The sequence below is a fragment of the Pezoporus occidentalis genome, unplaced genomic scaffold (genome assembly GCF_034315485.1).
Source record: "Pezoporus occidentalis ecotype Australia unplaced genomic scaffold, CSIRO_AGI_Poc_V1 ctg5, whole genome shotgun sequence".
In the NCBI taxonomy this organism is placed as follows: Eukaryota; Metazoa; Chordata; class Aves; order Psittaciformes; family Psittacidae; genus Pezoporus; species Pezoporus occidentalis.
Window position 1 is genome coordinate 14,199,968 of NW_026915835.1, and position 22,343 is coordinate 14,222,310.

The 22,343-nt window shown below is 40.2% G+C and overlaps 1 long non-coding RNA gene across 1 annotated transcript in view; it reads left to right on the top strand.

Annotated features, from left to right (window-relative positions):
- LOC134173180 (uncharacterized) overlaps nt 1–20,885 on the top strand; it is an 81,997-nt gene extending 61,112 nt beyond the window's left edge. The window contains exons 2-3 of the long non-coding RNA XR_009968154.1: nt 16,655–16,813; nt 20,017–20,885. This is a non-coding gene — a long non-coding RNA (uncharacterized LOC134173180). The remainder of the gene's footprint in view (nt 1–16,654; nt 16,814–20,016) is intronic.
- Nucleotides 20,886–22,343: the final 1,458 nt, after the last annotated feature.

A 22,343-nucleotide genomic window follows, 5' to 3' on the forward strand; every position in this document is an offset into this window, starting at 1 on the left:
TCTGGCAGCATCCAACTCTCAAACACCCATACAGGCCTTCATGGCACCAGCTAAGGAATGCAGTAAATAACTTAGGTCCTCCCTGGCAGCTGTGGCACAGTCCCTGTGCTATTTTGGACACTTTTAACTGGAACAAAACATACCATGAGAAATAAGAACATCTCAGGGACTGAGGAAGACCCTGTACAAACTGCTATATAGTGTGGGCATGGTCAGCCTTTTGCAGGTGTCACTAGCCATGGGATTCCAAGCCTGCCTGGCCTTGGGATCAGTGCCAGTATCTAAACAGTATGGTAGACTTTGGAAAATGAGGCTTCTGTGTGTGTATGCAAATCTAATTAGTACATTATTTTTCATTATGCCAGCTTTCCCCAGCAGCCAAGCCAGACTGCCATTTACCAGCTCATTAATAATTTGCCTGATAATCAGATCTAAATTGATTTTAACTGTTTGTTTTAAATCCCTAGGGATTAGAATACCTGGATGTTTTAATGCTTTTGGGAAACCACTGAAAATCCCACCAACTAAGTAATGCTTGGTATGTTTGTTCAGTTAATCCTAACAGCTCAAGCTTGTTCCAATTAATTTTATACCCAGACAACTGCCTGAACTTTTTAGTGTATTCTAGCAATTTGTATATAGATCTTTACAGAGCATTTCAAAATAGAGCAGCCTGAACTCTACAGGACACAAAAGTTTTAAAGCTTATGGAACATTTCTCTGCACACTAAAAGATAGAGCAACAGACATTTTTTCCTGGGTTTAGCTGCAGTGCGTGAGGGGTTCTAATGGAATTGGTGTATTGCATTATGTTTATAATCGGACTGGCTGAGTGTCAACACCTCGGTTTCCTCAGTTAGGGCAGTCCCAGCAGCCATTCTTGCTGGGATACCTAAGATCAGGAAGCAAAAAATTACCATAGGCCCATTTTCCCTCGAAGTCCAGTTTTCAGAATGCAGAAACTGCAACTCAAAAGTATTTTAACACAGACCACCTTGTTCTCTGTGACCAGCTCAGAGTAGGCACAGTCTCACAACAGAAGCAAAAGCACTCCAACTCCCCCATTTATGGGGCCATCTGGAGTCCTTTTTGGTCCTCTTAGATTAAACACACCTGGAGGCCCTTGCTGGTTTAATGGCCTTCAGCAGGTTACTAAAACAAAGGCAGGGGACTTATATATGGGCAATGTTCTAGCTTGGTCATTAGTAACAAGGTCTCTTGTAGCACCAATACGTTTCTGCTGATGCTCAGTTAACAACTTGGGGGCTCCCAGTATATTTTTCATTAATTTCAGGTAATTCTATTATGTATGAGATAAAATTAAGGAAAGTAAGCCTAAATCTCCAAAGAGATCACTCTCAAGTATTCTGCCATGCTGTCCTTCAGGGTTGCATGACTGGGACACCCTTCTTATTTGCCACCATGAGGCTATGTGCCTCAACACACAGGTGCTCACCACCTTTAATACTGTATACCCAGTATGCCCTTTATGGCTTGATCCTTGCAGGCATGGTTTCCTAACTCAGGTTTCCAACATTGAGGCTGTGGCAGCCTACAAAATCGGCAGGTGTTTAGCTAGTGTAGCTGTCTCCTGCACATATAGAGGAAGTAAGGTATGACTGTGGCTGAATGGGGCGAGGCTGTGGCATTCCCTCTGCAGTTTACAGTCCAGTCTGTGATATTAAACTGTTACTCCACACTTCTCACACCTCTAGTTTTACTCCATCAGGAAACATGGGTACTCCTAACAGTCCATGGTTACAATGGTTGGCTCTTGGCAAGGCTGTGAGTTGCCCAATTGCTCATCTTTCAGCAAAGCTCCTCTACAACTTGGGCCCTCTCTGATGCTGTCAGGAGCTGCTGGATGTTCTGGAAATGAAGAAATGTAGTCATCCACAGGACAGGTGGTGAGGACAGTACCACCTGCACTGCTACCAGCCCTCATACTGGGGCAAGACCACCCTTTGGTGTCATTGCAAGCTCACAAATAGACCTTTTACTGGGAAAACATATTTTGATCTTTTAAGCCAAGAGCTCATGCTACAGCAGCTTGCCAGACCTGTAAGCCAAAGATTTTCTTTATGAAAGACCGAGGCTTTATTTAATGTCAAACATATTCAAGACCTGATGTGTTTCTCCTGCAAAGGAACAGCCATTCTCTCCTCTCTGCAGAGTTTGCTCTTCCCCTGAAGGTCTAAAGGGCCAGAAATTGACTCAGAAACACCCTGTTCACCAGTGCCCCTGGTCAGGGAGAGAGGAAACTCCTTCAACAGTGGTACAAGCTCCTCCTATGCTGCATCTCTTGGGCAATTCACCTATTCAAACCTGTGTATTGGGTATGGGTGACTTCACTGAATGGCTAGTGGCGTGCTGTCTGGTGATGAAGGGTGGGCTACCTGGAGAACTAGGGGTTTAGCAACCAACAGGAGGTTGGGAGGAAGTCATTGTGAAGAACTATTGAACTGAACAGTGTCATATTTTTGTGAAAGAGAGGGCAGCACATTATATCAGAGCCACTATACTGGAGGGAGATAATATGCCTAGCAGTATGAGTCTCTGGGGACATGTGCAATGCTAGTAGCCTACAGAAATGTATAAGTACCTACCTAAAAGGTACTGTCACTTCAGGCCAGACTGGAAAAGTCTGCTGGAGGGTGTTGGGAGAGGTGAATGCACCTGAGGTATCATTTGCATTCAGAACACCTAGAAAATTGTTTTGAAGACTGTGTAAACAGGGAGTTCAGCACTCATGCCGAGAGCTAATACAATTTATGCAAGCACTCCCCAGAGTAAAGAAGGGGCCCATGGCCTCTCTCAGAAATACAGGTATCTTATAGATGCTGAGAGTAAAAGAAAATATAGCAGTGACCAAGGTGACTGGCTGTAAGAAGTTAGCACTGACTGCCAGTCCAACATATCCATGCTAGATATTTCTCCTGTGTTTTTTCTATCCCCGGAGCAAGAAAATGAGACAGTGTTTTTTGTTGACAGCTGCAAGACAAACAAAACGCTGGGAAAAAGCTTACTCCAAGCCCTCCTCACCGTCTTCACAGAGGGAGGGCTGGAGCGGGGGGGGGGGCTTGCAGCAGGGGCAAGGTCGGTGGTTTGGAGAGGGATGGCAGGGCTTGGGGGAAGACAAGAGGAAGCAAGAACCGACTGTCTCCCTGCCTGGCGCAAACACATACAGACTTAACCTGCAGCTGAACTTTTGCCCTTGAGTCACCAGTGCCATTAGGACTCAGGTCAAAAGGTTGCAGGGTGACAGAAAATGGAACTTTATTGAATGAAAGAGAAAATGAAAAAATTCCTTTGTTTGCTTAACTCCGTGTGGTTTGTATAGCCACTGTGATCCCATAATGGAGTCCAGAGTGAAAAAGTAACTTGATTTATCACATGCAAAGAAAAAAAATGAAAAAGGGGGTGGGGGGTGGGGGTGATGTGTTCACTAAGAGACTAGCTAAAAAAATACAGTGAAAGAGTAAAACCCCAAATTCGTAAAACATTAGAATAAATGTGACTTTAATCAATAAAAGCCCTTTTATATAAATGAGGCAAAGAAAGAATTTTCATTCTTTAGGAACAAATCTATATTAAGAACACCAATGTATATGTCAGTGTATAGTAAGGACACTAGTGAGGCATATTAAAAGAATATTCTTCCTGTTTGAGTCAGGAAAAATATGCATGTATATGAGCATCTGGCTTAAAAATATGTATAATCCATCTACATTTATATGCAAATACAAACCCCAGATATTTAAAATCAGTCTGAGGAGAGGAAACATCTCTGGATACACAGAGAGAAAAAGGATACAACTGTTAAGGCTCTAACTGAAGTTGGAGATTCCAAATAAGTTCAGTTAAATGCAACCTGAAATCTCAACACATTTGGTGTGCTTAATATGTGTTTGTTTTTTTTTTTTAATTTCTTGATAGAATGTCATCCATCAGTAAATGGTTAAATCCACCAGTATGAATGGTTAAAATGAGATATTTTAAAATACTGGATTTTTAGTAGACCAGAATATTCTGAGTCAGCCCAAAAGAGAGTTATAAAGGCTAATGTGCTAATTCTAAGCTGTGCCACTAGTGAGATAGATAGAAATCAGTGGAACTAGAGCACAAATCTAACAAAGTCCAAAGCTATGCAGGTAGCAATTTTCAGGATATATAGGTAGCACTTTAGGGCAGGAAGCTGAAATGTTACTTAGTATGGACAGGGCATTAAAAGCTGGCTTCCAGCTAGGGCTTCTACATCTCTGTTTCTCCTTCCCCTTCCTCTGCAGTGTCTCTTTCTCTTTCCCTCTCCTTTTCATCAGTGAGCCTATGGCCTGCATTGGCTGCAACATTTACATCTATGTCCTCAGTGTGCCTCACAGCCTCTTCTTTTTGATCACTGTGGACAACTAAACCATCTGGCCTACCACTTAGCTCCAGAGGATGATGTGCTCTGCAGATCATGTCTCCAAGGGTCTTAATTTCCAGAATATGCCTACGTATTGCTAATTCTTTTTGTGTTGTATTACAAACACAGGCCTTCTTTTTCTCATCGTTACAGCTAAAACTCATATCCAGACTTATTTTGCATGTATCTAGTCATGTATCTCAGTTACGGCAATATCCTGTGTTTTTGTTGCTGACAAATCATACTCCCTTCATATGTATTTGGAGTGCTGCTGTCAAGACCGTTATCCCCATCTGTTTCCTTGAGTTTGTCAGAACTCTGTCTCCTTGCACTGTTTGCTCCTTCTCCATTGTAACAAATGCACTACTTTTCCCTATTCCCACTTAAATGACACTGTATGCAGTACTAAAAGGCCAGCTTTGGACCGTGATACCAGTTTCCATCCTCTCCTTTTCAGTTTTCAGTTTTCAGACATGTGTTTCCAACTTTTCATCCTTCTCTCCACTTAGGTGGAGAGCAAGATGAAATCCCTATAAATGCATGTAAACCTGCTTTGTTTTCTGACCTCAAAAAGCCTATTTGATTCACTGGTGGGCGTTATTACGTAGTTTCCTTCAGCTCTCCCATCAGGTTGTCTGATTCCATCTAGTGCAAGCACTTAGACCCCTGAAATCTTCCCTTCTTGTTTTCATTAGTACAATGCCTAAAGCAATGGGGTCCTCTTCCTGATTAAGGTTTCCAGTTTCCTTGGATAATACAAATAGCAATTATTATTAATAATGTTCTCAGTCACACAAAGCTAAACCAAGAGTAGCTCCATTAACTCTAAATATAGATAACCCACATTTATATAGGTATAATGAAGAACAAAGTCTTCTCCTTATTTTAGTTTTTCTGTTCACCTGCAGAGACAATGTAATTACCATGTATCTTCCCTTACACCCCAGAAGTCTGTAGAAAATGTGATTTTAAGAAAATAGATAAAGAAAAATGTATAATGAAACATATTTCATGTGCAATATTATGAATTAACTTTGAGGCAGTGAATTAAATGACTATGAAATTCCTTAAAATGCTATTTAAAAATAAACTTGTTTCTACATGAATTCTTGAAGGCACTCTAAGTTTCTTTTCTCATTCTTTCTCTTTTCATAAGCATAGCTAGACACAGCATAGTTTACCGGCTTGCAATTTGTCTCTTTGAAAACAATAAAAGCTGCTTTTAAGGTCATGGGAAGAATCTGAAAGAAGGATTTTAGATTTTGTAAAGCAAATTTACTTCTGGTCTAAGATCCTTTATGCCAAGTTTCAGTGAATTTTTACAGCCAAGTTATACACTTCCTCTGTTATTTTTTTAATGCTACCAGACAATTTGGCCACATGGTATTGTTATCAAAATGCTAAAAGAAAAACTCAGCAACTCATTATGCTGCAGAGCTAGTGGCACTAGACAGTTGTTATGATTTCTAGTGTTGTTTCTGTTCAGCAGGTATTGACATGTTTGGAAAAAGGGAAGAAAGGATGGTAATAAAGACTAGAATTTTTTTGTGGGTGGATGAATGATTAAGCTTCAGCACACTGCCAGACACAGAAAGTAATTCGGGCAAGGCATTTTTCAAAGCAGAGATATTTTGGGAGTAGAAGTATTGTGCACTGTGTTCTGTATGACAGCCTTTTGAGAGGTCATGCCAGAGTGGCAGGAGAAATTTAGAAAAAATAACCCCCACAACAAACCCTACAGTATTTCATCATCTTCACCTGCTCACCAGGAATCCAGTGCCCATAAAATTTGAATCTAGCAATTAAATTTACTTTTCTCAGCAGTAATATCTGCTAGACACTATGGATGCATCCTTCTAAACAAAGGCAGTATATTCTTTACAGTGATCATGCGTTTCTGTTGCTATTACAGAAGGGAATGCAAAATTGTTGAAGACTTAGAGTGGAATTCTTCTGTAGCCAACTAACATCTATCCTTGGTAGGGACAAAGCATCTGAGCTTTGTCTTAATCAAGAAATTTGGAGTACAATAGCAGACTAGGTGATTCTTTTAGACGAAACAGATGACATTAGGTATAAGACCTGTACATGGTTGAAGTTCAAGAGATGAATCTCACTCACAGAAACTACCTACACTTGTTGTTTTGGCCCTCCTTGTTGTGGGTGTAAATAACAAACCTCTGATCACTGCTGGTAGCATCACAGTTGCAGTCATGACATTGACTGCAGCAGAATGCATTTATATAAAAGCAGCAAGATGGTCCCATTTAATATTAAAAAAGCCCACTGTGAAAAAATATGGATAATTTGGAAAAAAACAAATACTCTCAGTAAAACTCTGGAAAAATAGGTTAATTACTTTTCAGATATCTGCAAGTGCCATGTACAATCAGTCCATAGCTTCTCTGTGAAAACTGCCAGCTTGTTGTGGTAGTGTGAGAGAAGGGCTGCTGCTGGAAAATAACTAAGATGTGCCCTCATTTAGCACAGACCACAGAGCAGCTGCCGGATATTAATGCTTTTCAGTCACTGTTGATCAGGGATCGATTCAAATTAGTGACCTAGAAATAAAAGGCTGCATATTGAAGAACAGATTTCCTATACCATTCTCTGTTCAGTAATGAGAAATGCAACTGTTTGCCACATTTAAATTTCAGCTATCAAATATAGAAGAAATAGATGACCTCAAAGCATGACAGTATGAAGAAAAATGCCCTAAAACTTAGGGCATTTTTCCTGTTAAGTGCTTTTATGTTTTTTTTTGTGTTTGTTTGGTAGCTTCCTCACTGAGGTTGGTAGCTAGGTGTTTACAATATTAGGCAAATGTAGGAAACTAATATTCTGTTTTCCGCATTTCCTCATAAAAACTTGCTTTATAAATGGCCTCTCAATCCTAAACTTCTTATATTACATTAAAACCCTCAGGGAGAGTATGCTTTTAAATGCTAGGCTAGAGCTCTCAGGACTTGGATTCCAGTCCTTGGTTTTACAAGGACTACCTCCATGGCCTTGGCAATCAGCTTATATTTTCTCCATCTCAGATTCCCCTTTACAAATGGGGAAAAGTAATGTTTCCCTATCCTGGGAATATTTTGAAACTGAAGTCACAGGTAGCTGAAAGACACTCTTCCACACATACACAAATGGTCAATTTGACAATCTTATTGGGCTCTTTTAACTAGCTAATGTTTCCTTTGAAATCTGAGTTGGGAATACAAGGCTGAAATGCAAGATTTATGGATATCATTTTCATGATTATGGTCCTTAGAGATAAAAACAAGCAACACTCCCCTCTCCCCAGCTACTGCACAAAAATGGGTCAATCGAAAATTATCACAGTGACAGGTTTTTCCTTTCATTAGGATTACAAAACACCCAGCGCTAGTAAGTATTGTAGAGATTTTTCTGACAGAATTAATTATTCTGAATGATTAGTTTGTTATGTTCCTTTCAGGCACTGAGTTTGGAAAGAGGAAGTGCTTTGTCTTTTGATTAAAAATATCCAAACAGCTCTGTGGAGTCATGATTTGAGAAACCAAAACAAGTCTTTAACCATAGATAAATGAAGGTTGGCTGATCCCAGTTTGTAGAAAGCCAGAGGAAGCCCTCTGCTCTGACCCCAAGCCCTCTGGCATCACAGCTGGTGCACGAGCACAAAGACTTGGATGTAGTTGCTGCTGTGGGCACTTTACACAGGCTAGATTGTAAATTTGTCCATTTATGAGTGTTCTGTGGGGGTTCCCACCAACTCAGAAGACAAAGCAAGAGCTGAAGCAAACAAAGCATATCCATAAAAGCTCCTCTGATTACCACTATTAATAAAATGGAGGCCATAAACAAATTTACTGTGTGCTGTTTCTTAAGTGAGGGATCAGGAAAGAGGGGGATGCCTCCCTTTAAGAGAAGGAGGTGTGTGTTCTGCACAGGATGAATGCAGAAGGTATATATGGTCTATGAAAAATAAACCTGGTTGCCAGAAATATTTTTCTTTACACTTAATACTGGGCTGCAGACATGAATTTTATTCTACCTGAAATTTCAGATTACCTTAGCAGAAACTTGCAAATTTACATTTGTAACACATGTAAAACAGATATTTGGGGATTTCTGGAGTGATTTTGTTTTTAATTTATATGAATTCAGAAAGGGAAGAATTTGAAATTGTCCTGGCACATTATCAGCATGTTCCAGTGTACTTCAGGGTCTACATCCAACTTGCATATTGGTCATTTTCATTCACCCTTTCTAGCAATATAGACAGCATGCTAATTTTTGATGCCAACAACTGTTATGAAGCATTAAATATAGTCCAAATATCAAAGCAGTTTTATAGAAGTGACTCAGGTTTTGGGGAATTATTGACAGAGAAAGCTACATTTCCTTCAAAATGCCAGGCCCAGTGGTTCCTTCCCTGTCCGGTGTGCAAAGAGACCAGTACACACAACAGTTTCACTTCCAGGCTGTAGATGTCCACGCATTTTCCAGGACTCACTGGTTTCCTACTCATGCTAAGGAGTTCTGCAAAGCACAGCAGAGGCTAGTAAATTGGGGAATGAAGGTTGGGTGGAGGTGATAATGCAGTAACCTCTTCAGCTGTCTTGTCAGAAACAGTTCTTGTCTGACTGTGTGGTAGTCATGTACCTGTTCTTCTATAGTTCACCTTGCAGTGCAGGTACCCATCTGGAAAACTCCACTGCTTTCCAAAGCTGCTGCTGTGAAGTTAAATGCATTGATTTCTGAGTGGGCAATGAAGACCTCCAGCAAAAGACAGTAGATAGTCCCAGTGGGTCTGCAAGTCAAGCAGGTGGTAAGATGTATCTCTATGGCCTGGCAGTGGGAACTCCCGTAAGAGGAGAGACCTTTAGCCTGGGGTTAGTCCCTGGCAATATGATCCACTGAGATGCACAGCAAATGCCAGAGCCACGGGATATTGGAATACGAAGGTACTACTTGTGTTGTAGTTTTCTTCATTGCACTTGGATTTTTTTTTCACATAATTGTTTTTTAGGGCTTAAGAGAAACTTTATACTGAAGAAAACTGGATAACTAGCATGGCAATCTGCTCCCCAGGGCACTAAGCATCAAGCATAGCCAAAAGGTCCATGTGGATTTTCTATTTTTTTTTTTTTTGCTCCTTAATGCTAATTAGTGCCAGGTAAGTTCTGGGTAGAAACAGGACACCTAGCTTAGCTGGAATTCATGGTCTGGAAACCACTAAGAAAAGCCAGTTCCCATGTTTTACATCTCAAGCCTAACATCATGTGGTCACACTCTGTCATGAAGTAATGCTGACAGCAGCACAGGAAATAGCTTGGAGAAACACCCTAATTCTGTTTCATTTGGAGTTCATTTGTTCTGAAACTTCCAGTGACAAAATTATGGTGCAGTTTTAATAGGAGTATGTGTCTAAACTCATACTCATGTTTTTTCTGGGTTATAAGATCTCATTTTTCTCCTCCCACACATGCACTCTCTGCCAACTGCACAAACAATGACCTATATTCATCCACACTGTAACTCTGTTGACATCATCAGGCTACAACCGAGATAAATTTGGTCCAGTGAGGCAAAGCGCTGTGAAATAGTTTGATTTCTCTCTTTTACCCAAGGAAAATGCATCTGGAAACATATCATACTTTTGTGCTGACACACAGGAAAGTCTTCATCATTATCAGGTAGTTGATTTTCCTGCAGATTCATGAGGGTTGTGTTTCTTTTTTTAAATAGATGCTTAAATGCAAATGCAGTGCATGATGTTTTATTTTATTTTATTGCAATACAAATCCATGAGTATGTTGTCGTTCTGCTTATAAACAACGTTTTAGAATTATCAGCAGGAACTTCCCCCCTCCCCCCAAAAAAAAAAAAAGTGTTTGGTGTTTCATGACTTCCTTCTGGTTTTAAGAACATTTGACTTCCCTTCCATGAGACCCATGATCCAAAGATGGAGTATTCAAAAGTGTCTAAATGCTTCTGGAGACTAATATGCATTTTCAAAAGTAGCTTGAGTAATGACAATGGTCGGCTTTAGGAGCATAGAGTCAGAAAGATTTCAAGAGTCATGTCACTCAGTACAATGTCTTTTAGCTGATTAAATGAGAGTGGTGCACACAACCTTAAGTTAATTTCCTAAGTAAGTTGCCTGGTCTACAGGAAACAGCAGTGCCAAAGACTAGGTTATGCAGCACTTAGCACACTGAGCAGAGGTACAACCTGAAAGTAAAAGCTGTGAAAAAGATATATTTGAGAATTAACTACATCCATGAGATAAATGCCTCTGAAATGAAGATCTAGAGCTACAAGTGCCTTTGGATGCACATGACTGGACTGCTGTTTTCCTTTAAAAGTCAACTTTGTAAGTGCAAAGTGACCAATACTTGAGGGAATATGAACTTCCATTTCTGTTCAGTACAGTGGAACTGGAGAAAGAGAGGTCTCCTAAGAGTGGATTGTACTTTTTAATCTCAAATTTATAACAGAAAAGATAATAAAAAATGCTGTTCACAGACTAGAAAGCTCTTATTCTAGTTAATATAAGCAAGAACGTGTTAATTGAATTAGTTATCAAGTTGCTCACAATGAGATATGAAAGACAAACCCTTGATACTGGCAGATTTCTGTTTTTATTTTTTCAGAACTCCTCAAAATATGAAACGCTGTTTTAGAAAGCCCTGCAAGACCAACCTTTCAGATTCACCTGTAAAGTACTTACTACAAGTAAGACTTCAAAATCACCATATCTGAGGTTTTTGAGCTTTCTTTGGCTTTGGTATATTCAAATTCAGGTTATCTTCTTGAAAAATTGGTATAACAATATTTAAACATTTACAAAGGACTTAATTAGTTAATTGATATTTATAGAGTCATCAAAGATCCTTTTCAATCCTTGAGATATGCTAACTTTAGTACAAGAATTTAATTCAAAATTGAATTTAAAAAGTAACACAAATGTTTAAATTCCTTACTGTTTTTGAATGTAATTTGTTTAAATTATTTTGTATTCTTTAATACAAGAATTAACATTTAATTAGTAGCACCCCACTTCCCTCACTCCCCCCCTCCCCAAAAATTTAAAAAAATCAGGGAATCAAAGCCATGAAAATAAGAGTATGGGGGCAGGAAGATTTTGTAGTAGTTAATCATCTGATGTTTGGAAGGAACCATATCTTTCCTCTATGCCATGTGAAGCTGATTTTCATCTTGCTGCCTGGTTTACACATTCCACAAATAACCTCATGCAGAGGACAGTTCTGTGTGCTGGCATTTCAGCCACTGGTGCAAATCCTTCAAAAATTGACTCCTTGTAGCTCCTAGAAAACTGGATAGAAATTAGAACAATTGTCTGCTTCAGAGTGAAGCTTTAGTTTGGTTTGGGACCACTTCCTCCCAACCCAGATAACTTTTTGCTGCTATCACTTTAGCTGTCACTGCATGCTCAAGGGCAGAGAGTCCTGTGGTAAAACACAGGTATAGTTGACTGTGAGGTTCACTTGTGGCAGAGCTGCCCACAGTGCTGACTAGCCAGCCTGGGGAGTAAATGAAGTAAAACTAGAATCCATCACCTCCATGAGCCAGTATGGTTCATTACACAAGCTCTGAAACTAAACTTCTCATATTGTAAATTTAAAATGGAAATGTGAATGTTTACCTGGTAGGATGTCCTTCCTCTTGTTGGGAAGAAGTTCTTTCCTGTGAGGGCGGTGAGCCACTGGCACAGGTTGCCCATAGAAGCTGTGGATACCCCATCCCTGGCAGTGTTCAAGGCCAGGTTGAATGGGGCTTTGAATGACCTGGTCTAATGGAAGGTGTCCCTGCCCATGGCATGGGGGCTGGAGCTAGATTATCTTTAAGGTCCCTTCCAACACAAACCATTCTATGATTCTATGATTTTATGATTCTATGATCTTCAAGTTTCATAAAGGATGAGGAAAACCTACCAGAAAAAGCAATCAAATCTTAGGAGATTAAGGGAGATCCCTTTTGTCCATATCTGCTGGAGAAGAAGTTGAGAAAAAGTCCATTATGCCCAGACAAATAGAAAAGAGTGCCTGGCTGCACCTGTGTAATCCACCACCATATCAGTCTGGGCCAGGCTAACACATGTGAGAGCACCATAGCTCAGCTCAGAGTGTAGCAGTGATACCAGACCACTGCAGTATGTGAGTTGCTGAGGACTCAGGCACAGACTACCACAGGCTGTTTTCACAAATTTCTAAATTAGAAGGAACCATTTATTAGAAGGAAGAAGGCAGAGAGTTGTGGTCAATGGGGCAGAATCTAGCTGGAGGTCTGTGACTAGTGGAATCCCTCAGGCGTCGGTGCTGGGACCAGTGCTGTTTAATATTTTCATCAACGACCTGGATGAGAGAACTGAGTGTACCCTCAGCAAGTTTGCTGATGATACTAAACTGGGAGGAGTGGCTGACACACCAGAGGGCTGTGCTGCCATTCAGCGAGACTTGGACAGGCTGGAGAGTTGGGCAGGGAGAAACTTGATGAAATTCAACAAGGGCAAGTATAGAGTCTTGCATCTGGGGAAGAACAACCCCATGTACCAGTACAGGTTGGGGGTTGACCTGCTGGACGGTAGTGAAAGAGAAAGGGACCTGGGGGTCCTGGTGGATAGAGAATGACCATGAGCCAGCAATGTGCCCTTGTGGCCAAGAAGGCCAATGGCATCCTAGGGTGCATTAGAAAGGGTGTGGTTAGTAGGTCAAGAGAGGTTCTCCTCCCCCTCTACTCTGCCTTGGTGAGGCCGCATCTGGAATATTGTGTCCAGTTCTGGGCCCCTCAGCTCAAGAAGGACAGGAAATTGCTTGAAAGAGTCCAGCGCAGAGCCACAAAGATGATTAAGGGAATAGAACATCTCTCTTATGAGGAGAGGCTGAGGGAGCTGGGACTCTAGCTTGGAGAAGACTGAGGGGTGACCTCATCAATGTTTACAAATATGTAAAGGGTGAGTGTCAGGATGATGGAGCTAGGGTTTTTTCAGTTATGTCCAGTGATAGGACAAGGGGCAATGGGTGTAAACTGGAGCATAGGATGTTCCATGTGAACATCAGGAAGAATTTCTTTACTGTGAGAGTGACAGAGCACTGGAACAGGTTGCCCGGGGGAGTTGTGGAGTCTCCTACGTTGGAGATATTCAAGGCCCGCCTGGACAAGTTCCTGTGTGATGTACTCTAGGTTACCCTGCTCTTGCAGGAGGGTTGGACTAGATGACCTTTTGAGGTCCCTTCCAACCCTTAGGATTCTGTGATTCTGTGATTTCACAGAATGACCCATAATCACAGCAGGTTTGAGGTGTTTTGAGACACTCCAGATGTGTCTCACCAGCTCTGAGTAGAGGGGAAGAATCATGTCCCTGCTCTAATGCAGTCCAGGAAGCTGTTTGCCCTCTTTGCTACAAGGGCACATTGCTGGCTTATGGTTGAATGCGGTGACCACCAGGGCTTCCAGGTCCTTTTCTGGAGAGCTACTGTGCTCCTCCTTGGTTCCCCATGTGTACTGATGCATGGTGCTGCTCCTACCCAGGATCAGGACATTGCACTTCCTGCTCTGAAACTTCACGAGGTTCTTGTCAGCTCATTCCTTCAGCCTCTTGAGGTCCCTTCGGATACATCTGTCTGGTCTATCATACACTTCTGAGTTTGAGTTCCCTACAAACTTGCTGAAGGAGAAGTTTGTCCCATCATCCCAATCATTAAGAACTTTCAAAGTTTTCAGTGCAGTAGATGCCTGCTCAGTTGTGAAGATGATATGTGTATTACCGTACTGAATATCTCACGAGGAACTGGTAGATCATACTAGTAATTGTGTGGCAATGATAGTGATTTTTTTCTTCTCTATGTGGATTATAAAAGTTTTGATGGCCTTTGCTTGAATTGTGTGGTATAAGCAATTAATGGTTAAGTTCTGTCACCACACAAATCATATGCCTTTTTTTTTTTTTCCCATGGCAAGAAACCAGTCTCTAATAAGTTGTTAGTATCCCTCTCCACAGAATCAAAGTGACACGTGATATGCAACACTATGGATATCTAGAACATACTGGGAAAAACTAAATTATGTCCCTTGTTGACACTTTATTCAAGCTCAAAGTCTGTTTACAGACCAAAGAGTTCAGGGTTAGCTGGCCAAAATCTGTCTGGTTTTCCCCACAGTACTGGATAACTCTCCAATGCCTCATGCCTTTTGAGATTAACTATCAGAACCATAGATCTGATGGTCTGAAACCTCAGTAAACCTTTCAGATGCATGAAAAGTCCACTTAGCTCCCTGGCACTTCTTCTACAGACTAATTCTTCAGGACTAGGCATGTGAACAAGACTGCCAGAAGAAGACAACAGGGAGGAACATCTGGTGCTCTCCATAGCTAGAAGCTATCTTTGGCAGACAGGAAATTTCAGCACAGGAAGGAGGAGCATGCTCTGGCACTCATGTGGAAATTCAACTGGTCACAGATAATGTCTTTCGAAACTGGTCAGATACTGTGGAAAAGACAAACTTCTAACCTGAGTAATAATCAGCCTCCTCAATAATCTTTCTGTTGCACTTTATGGATGGAAGGAAATTAAGGTGTTTTCACTTCTGGTTCTTTGAATGCCATCTCAAAGACATGCTGAGTGATGCAATATACAAATCCCACTCCTACAGAGTGAATGAATACTTGAAAGCTAAATCTGCCCATCAATACCTGAGAGAAATGTCAGACTTGGAAGGAAAGCTCCAAAGAGAAAAAAAGTACCCACATGCTGACAGATCAGGCTTTCATTTCCCATTTGTTGATGAGAAATGAGATGAAGGTGATAACTTCTTGAAAGACAGTTGTATATTGATCCCCTTCCTCAGGAAAGGAAGATGTGATGTGTGATAACTTCTTAGCTGCCCCCTGTGCTTCTTATGCACTGGGAGTGGTAAGCAAGGTTTCCACATGAGTTGAGCTGTAGCCCTTGAAACCCAGCAGCTCCCTGCAACAAACACCTGCGTGTATACATTGTCTGACCCACCAACCCACCACTGTAACTAATCTCAGAATCAACAGGACTTTAATATTTTATCTTTTTTTTTCTGAGAGTGAAGTGTGATTTGTTCTAATCAAACAGGTCAACAGCACTCAGTCATATAAATCAGATCCTTACTGCCAAACCAAGATTTCCTCCAGGTTTTAACTTTGACCCAGTAGCTAAAAAGAACCTCCCTACTTCTTTTACTTTCGCTCTCAGCCTGGGCTGTCCTCTGTGTCCACCCAACATGGATCACCTTTTTCAGTCTTGCAGGCCCATCCAAGCCCACGTTGCTAGCTTCTGTGTCACAATCTCATGTATTCATAGTGCAGCTAAGAGCTTCTCTTCTACTTGAGGAGCTATTCAGTATGCTGTTTTCTGAACCCCAGGAAGAAGTGCCGGTGTTACACTGCACTTTTCTGGAAGACATCTTTCATTCCTAGTAGCCTGATTTTAAGCCCTCTCCTTCTCTATGTTAACCCACACACCTCTTGGCTTATTCCTCAAACCATGCCAAGAATCTGCACCTCAGCTGCATGGCTTAGACATTGACACATGGCCGCTCTGTCACCAAAGCAGGAAGTTTGTCAAGCATATAAGTGAATTACATTTTTCCCAATCTTGGTGATGTAAAAATGTTTTCACCTTATGTTTCCTATCTCAAAATTTGCTCATACAATTTCTTCACTAAAACTACATTATCATGATTCATAAAGGAAATATTTATTTAAAAGATATTTCTGATAGTGTTCTTAACCTGGTATAGTCCAAAAATGTTAGAATGAAATCGTTAATTAGAGTCTAATTTACTAACACAAATAGTCCCATTGATTTCAATAGAATTACATGAATTAGTGAAATGAGCAAGTTTTCCCTGAGGTAAGCCTTTAAATTAAAAGTTGATGGAAAATTTGATATATGGAACTGTTGACTGAATTTGAAATATGCAGCTATGATTCTGGACTCATTTTTCACTGTAAGACTTGGTGTGCTTGATTAAGTATATTTTACCCAACAGAGAAGAAAGGAGTGTCTTATTAGAAAAATGAAATGTCAGCATATTTCTGCATTTCTCCTCTCTGCTCTTCATTTGAAATAACTGATTGTTTTAATCTGTTGAATTTAAGAAAAAAAAAGAAATGATTGTAGAAATTTAGGTCAAAATATTTTGGCATAATCTTTTGAATTAGGTAGATTCTTATCTGCTTTGTGTTATTTATTGTTTGACATATTTGATTTGTAGCACCTAAAAGCCTGGATGAAGATGGCAAACCCACTGTGCTATGCATGCCAAATCCTGCTTTCAGTGGAGCAGCAAACAGATTTCATGGCCCATAACAACATCTACTATATGCACAAATGCAAAGATGTACATTCCACAAGCATGTGTATGCCTACGCAGGTGGTTGTGAGTGTGCGCGGACACACATGCTCATGGACGTGTGCACTTTGCCCTCACTTGGAGAGTCTGATGTGCAATAAGAGAATTTTAATCCCATTTATTGACCTTTCTGAGGAGTGAAGGGAAAGAGGGGAGGGGGAAGCATACACACCTGCAGGTTATTTCCTTTAAATAAACTACTTTAAGATAATGGAGATGAAATGGAAGTAGTATAATACCCATTGCCAGGAGCTTTGTTGACAAGTCATGCAGTACATGGCATCCGAATCCAACAGGGAACTGTTGCCACTGAAATGAACAGTATTGACAGGGGGTCATGGAGCAGTGAGTACTGTTGATTAGAGGTATAAGTCTTAAGATGGCATCAGGAAAAATGTTCAGTGACCAAACCAATCTGCTAAATGAGCTTTCCTCCAGATGCGTATAACGTTATTCTTTTAAAGCTGAATTTGCATTCAGGTGCTTTAGCTTAGCTGTTTTTGAAGGTGCTGGAAGCTTAGAGACTGTCTGTGGGAAGATAATTTAGAACAAAGTGTTCATGCGAGCATTCATTTAGCATGAAAAAATACCTGCCTGGTATTTGAAAATGGAACTACAGGGGAATCCAGAAATAAGGTGCAAGAAGCGTTAACTAATGTTGGTGATAGGTAACTGATTACTATTTAAAGGGCATTCCTAGCCCACTGATGTGAGTGGTAGCTTTTCACATGTTTGGCTGGGTCTTTGGTGAGCACCATCCCCAGCCTGTAGAGATCATTTAAACAATGTGATTAGATACTATTTAAGGCAGTAGACTCCTAAGCAATTGCATTGTCTATGACATACCACATTTATGCCTGTTTAAGTATGACAGACTCTTTATTCTTTTATGAAATTCAGTGAGAGTTTTGGTATGTAAAAATTAAGACTGGGATATTTTAATCATATTAGAGATGGGTGTCTTTCTGGCCCTACTTCCTTCTGGTTATATCTTGCTCAGAGGAGAGAAAAATACATGTTGCAAGCTCAGGTTTAACCTATTTGTGTATTGCTGTCACATATTTCTGTGTACTATCATTCAGTCCTGAAAAAAAAAAAAAAGAAAACCAAGCAGAAAAACCCAAGCCAAAACTACAAACCTTTTTTTGGTAATGAAATCTTTTTCAACAACAGAAATTCTTTCTCCTTCAAATTCTGTTTATGCTGTACTGTGCCCTGATGCTTACTGATGTTGAGAAACTCATGGCTCTTTTATGATCTAAAGCAGATCTGAACATAACATTCCAAAGATGAAAGCTGCATGAGCAGCAGCATGGAGTTCCTGGCAGAAATCTCTGCTCTCAGTATCCTCTCTCAGCAGAAATGTTTTCAGCTACAAGACCAATTTATGCTCTTCACAACTGAGTAGTGAAAGTGCCTACTTCCAGATAAACTGCAGTACTGTGCAGATGTGATTACGTTGTTATATGTGGCAGGAGACTTTCATTGGTCATGTTAGCATCTTCTATTTGTTCTATAGAAGTTTCAAGCATAAAGGTAAGTTACAGGTTTGAGCTTCAAATGTTTCTTGATGGACTACTGCACATAAATGTCCTTATTTTCTCATGTTTTCTGTTAAAATTTACTCTGCTAAAAGCTATTAATTCAGAATAAGTAAAAAAGCAGTATTTGGTATTAAACTTATAATACAATGTTACATCATTGGTTTTGACGTGTTTCATGATTTCAAGATCTTTTTGTAAGACAGCTTTTCATTTCTTTTAAGTCTGACAGATGAACATATTCTTTGTTATGACAAAGTACCAATGCTCATGTCTAAGAAAGATACTTAAGTGATGGGAAATGTTAGAAAAGATTTCCATCCCCACACAAGGAGGTACAAAAGCTACACTACCAGAATCTGCTGTGCTCACATGTAAAAATAGTTCTTGTTCAAATACTTTGAATTCCCACATTTGCTGCTTTTTTATGGTAACCATTCTAATAACAGCTAAGCTCATCCTTGAATAGTACTTGTTGAAAATTCAATAGCGCTGATAACGATGTATTTCCCTTAGACTGAGTACACATAGGCAAGAGGAATTCTGTTGTTCCCACATCCTGTTTTGTCCAGTGTTTTGGTATCTTAGAGCTGGCATCTGAGAAACACATGAAGTACCCAGTATAAGAAACTATCAACATAGCCTTTAGCAGCTATCCACAGGCACTAGTCCCATATACATCTCTGCAATCAAAACTACATCTCTTATTTCAGCTATGATATACAGCATTGAATCTCTCAGTTGCTGTAGCCAGGAGAGAAAAATGTGCTCAAAGCTGTCTCTTCTTTTTTTTTTTTTTTAAGGGTAACACACTTCAACAATCAAAGGGTGAAACCAGCCAAGAAGTCACACAGAACTGTATTTAAAATCATTGTTTTGGAAGTACAGGGGGTATTTTTGTGTGGGTTATGTGTAGGAGAAATCCCCTTAACTAAACGCGTTAGAAAAGTGGAATGAATGTAAAATTCAACAGTTTAATTGGATCCTGAGGAATTATCTTGGAACCTGCAAACTGGCTTCGAAGCCCTGCTAACCAACTTACCTTCATCAAATGCTTAAAGGCTTTCCTCACATTGTCAAAATCATTTTAAACAAGCACAGCGCTCAGCTACATACCATGACAAATTTTGCCTGTAGGCTGTTAAAATGGCTTTAAATTAATGAGGCATGCTCTTAAAATATATATATATATATATATATATACTTTGTACATATTTCATCCCCAGCTGGCTCCCTCCTCCTTAGCTGCTTTCTTTTTGCTCCCCCCCCCCTTTCTTTTTTTTTGTTTAATTTTAGCCTTTATATCTTTGGTGTGTAGCAGGGTTATTAATTAATGAACTTGTGTATTCTCCGTCTTTAACTGCTGAAGAGTGAGGAGCTGTCAATCAAAGGGGACCCTCCTGAATTAGGTGAATGCTGACATTTGGCAAGTGTCATCACAGTTGCCTGCCCATGCCCTTGTAATGCTCTAAGCCAGTGACCCTTCTCTCTTTGTCACACATTTCAGGTAGCACTCAGAGCTCATTGTGTGCAACTGAGGTCAACCGCCAACCAACCAAGTGCTCTGTCCTGCTCACACAAAGCTTTCCCTGAAGGCAAGAGAAAAGAATAATAAAAGGGGGAAATGGCCTGCTGAGCAAAGACTCTGAGTCTTTTATAACAGGAGGTCGTTTTTGATTATAGGAAGGAACCTTCAGTGGCCATGGAAACCAAAATGCCACACAAAAGCCAAAGGGTGCTTGGGAGGTAAACAAGATAGATGAAAGGTGATGGTGCTTTTAATCTCCCCAATCAATGCGCTTAGGTGGGTGACTTTAATTTAATCCATGTCTGATTAACCCTCTCCCTTTGTTTACACCGTTATAGGAGTTTTTCTCCTGTAAAATTTTTAAACAAATGTTAAAAAATTCCAGGAGAGGGCTGTTCGCTGCAGTGTTTTCATCCTATTCACCCCCCTGATGTAATCATGGATGTTCTCATTATCCACATAAATGCCTAATCCTTCTTACTCCTGCTAAGCTTATCCTCAGTGCTATATTTTTGAATGAGAGAGTGAAAGTTCTTATACAAATACAAATTCTTGTGACTTTCTTTTTTGGACACCTAGCAGGATGAAATAGCTGGAAACAATGGTGCTCAGTAAGGAAACCTTTTTCATCAAGAAGCCTTGGAGCAGTTTGGTGAAAACTGGTTTTGATTTGGTTGAGTTATGAGCCCTTGAAAACTGCACATCATACACGCTTAGAGATTTTTAAATAATAGCAGTGGATTTAATGACAGCTGAATGTTCGGAAGGAAGTGCCGTGCATGTGTGCACGGCTAATTTACCTACTTACTGAAAAATATACTCAGGGGTAGTGCTCCAAATGAACCCTGCCACATTCAGTTTGGGTTGGCTTGCATGACTGAAAATTTTCTCCAATTGCTGAGCAAAATTTTCCACAATAATGAGCATTTTATGGATGAGATTTCCAAAAGCCAGCCCCCATTTAGGAGAGCAGACACCATTCAGAAAAGAGAAGGGACAGAATAACAAAAAAAGGCCCAGAGGAATTTGTGTTCCTACTCCCTTGAGGCTAAGGGGTACACTCAATAAAGACAGGTATTTAAGCATTTATGTCAGTGTCATTATAGTATGAGCTTTAAAACTTCTCTGAATTTTGACCTGGCTTCTGAATGAAAATAAAATGCATACCCATTCACTTAGCCTGAAGAAAGAGAAGGATGCTTCAAAAAAACATTTGCAGAAGGAATTGCCTAAGCTCTCTGGCTTCAAGTTATCTTAGCCTTTTCTAGAGCTAAGATGTCTTTGCTACGGCAGCCAACAGCTGCCTTTATCCAGCCAAAACCTATGTCCTTTCCTGAGAGTGAGGCTACCTGCCTAAATTCCTTGAAAAAGAAAAGCAGAGTGTAGCGTTTCCTTTTAAAATACAGTCACAGGAGGCACTGTAGTTGATGCTGGTCACTTTTGCCCACTCTTACTGCTTGCCCAGAGAGCAGGAGAGCTGAGTACCATGGCTTCCTCAATGCCAGGATGCTCAAAGCTCATCCCCAGCTGCCCAGTCAAACAGGTTGAGCCTGGGAAGAGGATATTGCTGGAGGTGGGCTGCTCCTGAGAAACAAACATGGTGACTGGGGGCCCAGAGACTAAAAAAATGCATGTGAGCTCCAAACTTCATAACCCTGGCAGAAAGATAATATCCCTCTGAGAAGATGTTACTTTAACTTAGCAGGGAGTGATGAGCCTTGATGCTGGGTCAGAGTAGTTCTTTGCTTGAATTGCAGTAAAACTGCAAATACTTCAGGAGCTTCAAGGTAAAATAAGAAATCATAAAAGAAAAACAAATCCCACACTCAGCTTTCTGAGGTACAATTTCAGCCTAATCAAACAAGTCTCTCTAAATCCTGGGTTTTTTTGTTGGTTTTTTGTTGTTTTTTTTTATCTTGCCCTAGTTCCATAAAGTGTCACAATGCCTGATTTTTAATAAACCTGCTGTTATTCACCTGGGAGGAATGTGAGATGCATAGTTAAGATCCTAATTATGGACTTCCCAGTAGTTATGCATGGAAATATCTTCCACTAAGCTGGAAGATGGCATAGACAGACATCAGAGAGAGCTCCTCAGCCTAAGCAAGTCTTTCAAACAGGGTAAAAAACATTTTGCTTTTCATTGAATCCATGGTTATTTGTTGTTGAAAAGGCTGGATACAAGAACCCTACTTGTGCCTAAGCTAGAGGCATTCTCTCTCTCTGAGTCAACTTGCAGTTAAATAATTTATATAAAATGGAGCAGCACAAACAAGCAGGACGTGAAAGGGGCTGACATAAATACTGACTGCTTTAATAACATTTGACAGGTGGAAATCAATTTTTGCCTGTTATTTTTGGGTGAATCTTCCAACATTTGAGTTGCCAGCTTTTCTGGTATATTTTAAAATAATTTATTTAAAAAAATGAAGCAAAACAAAACACTTGTACACTCAATAACTTGAACACATCAGAATAAATA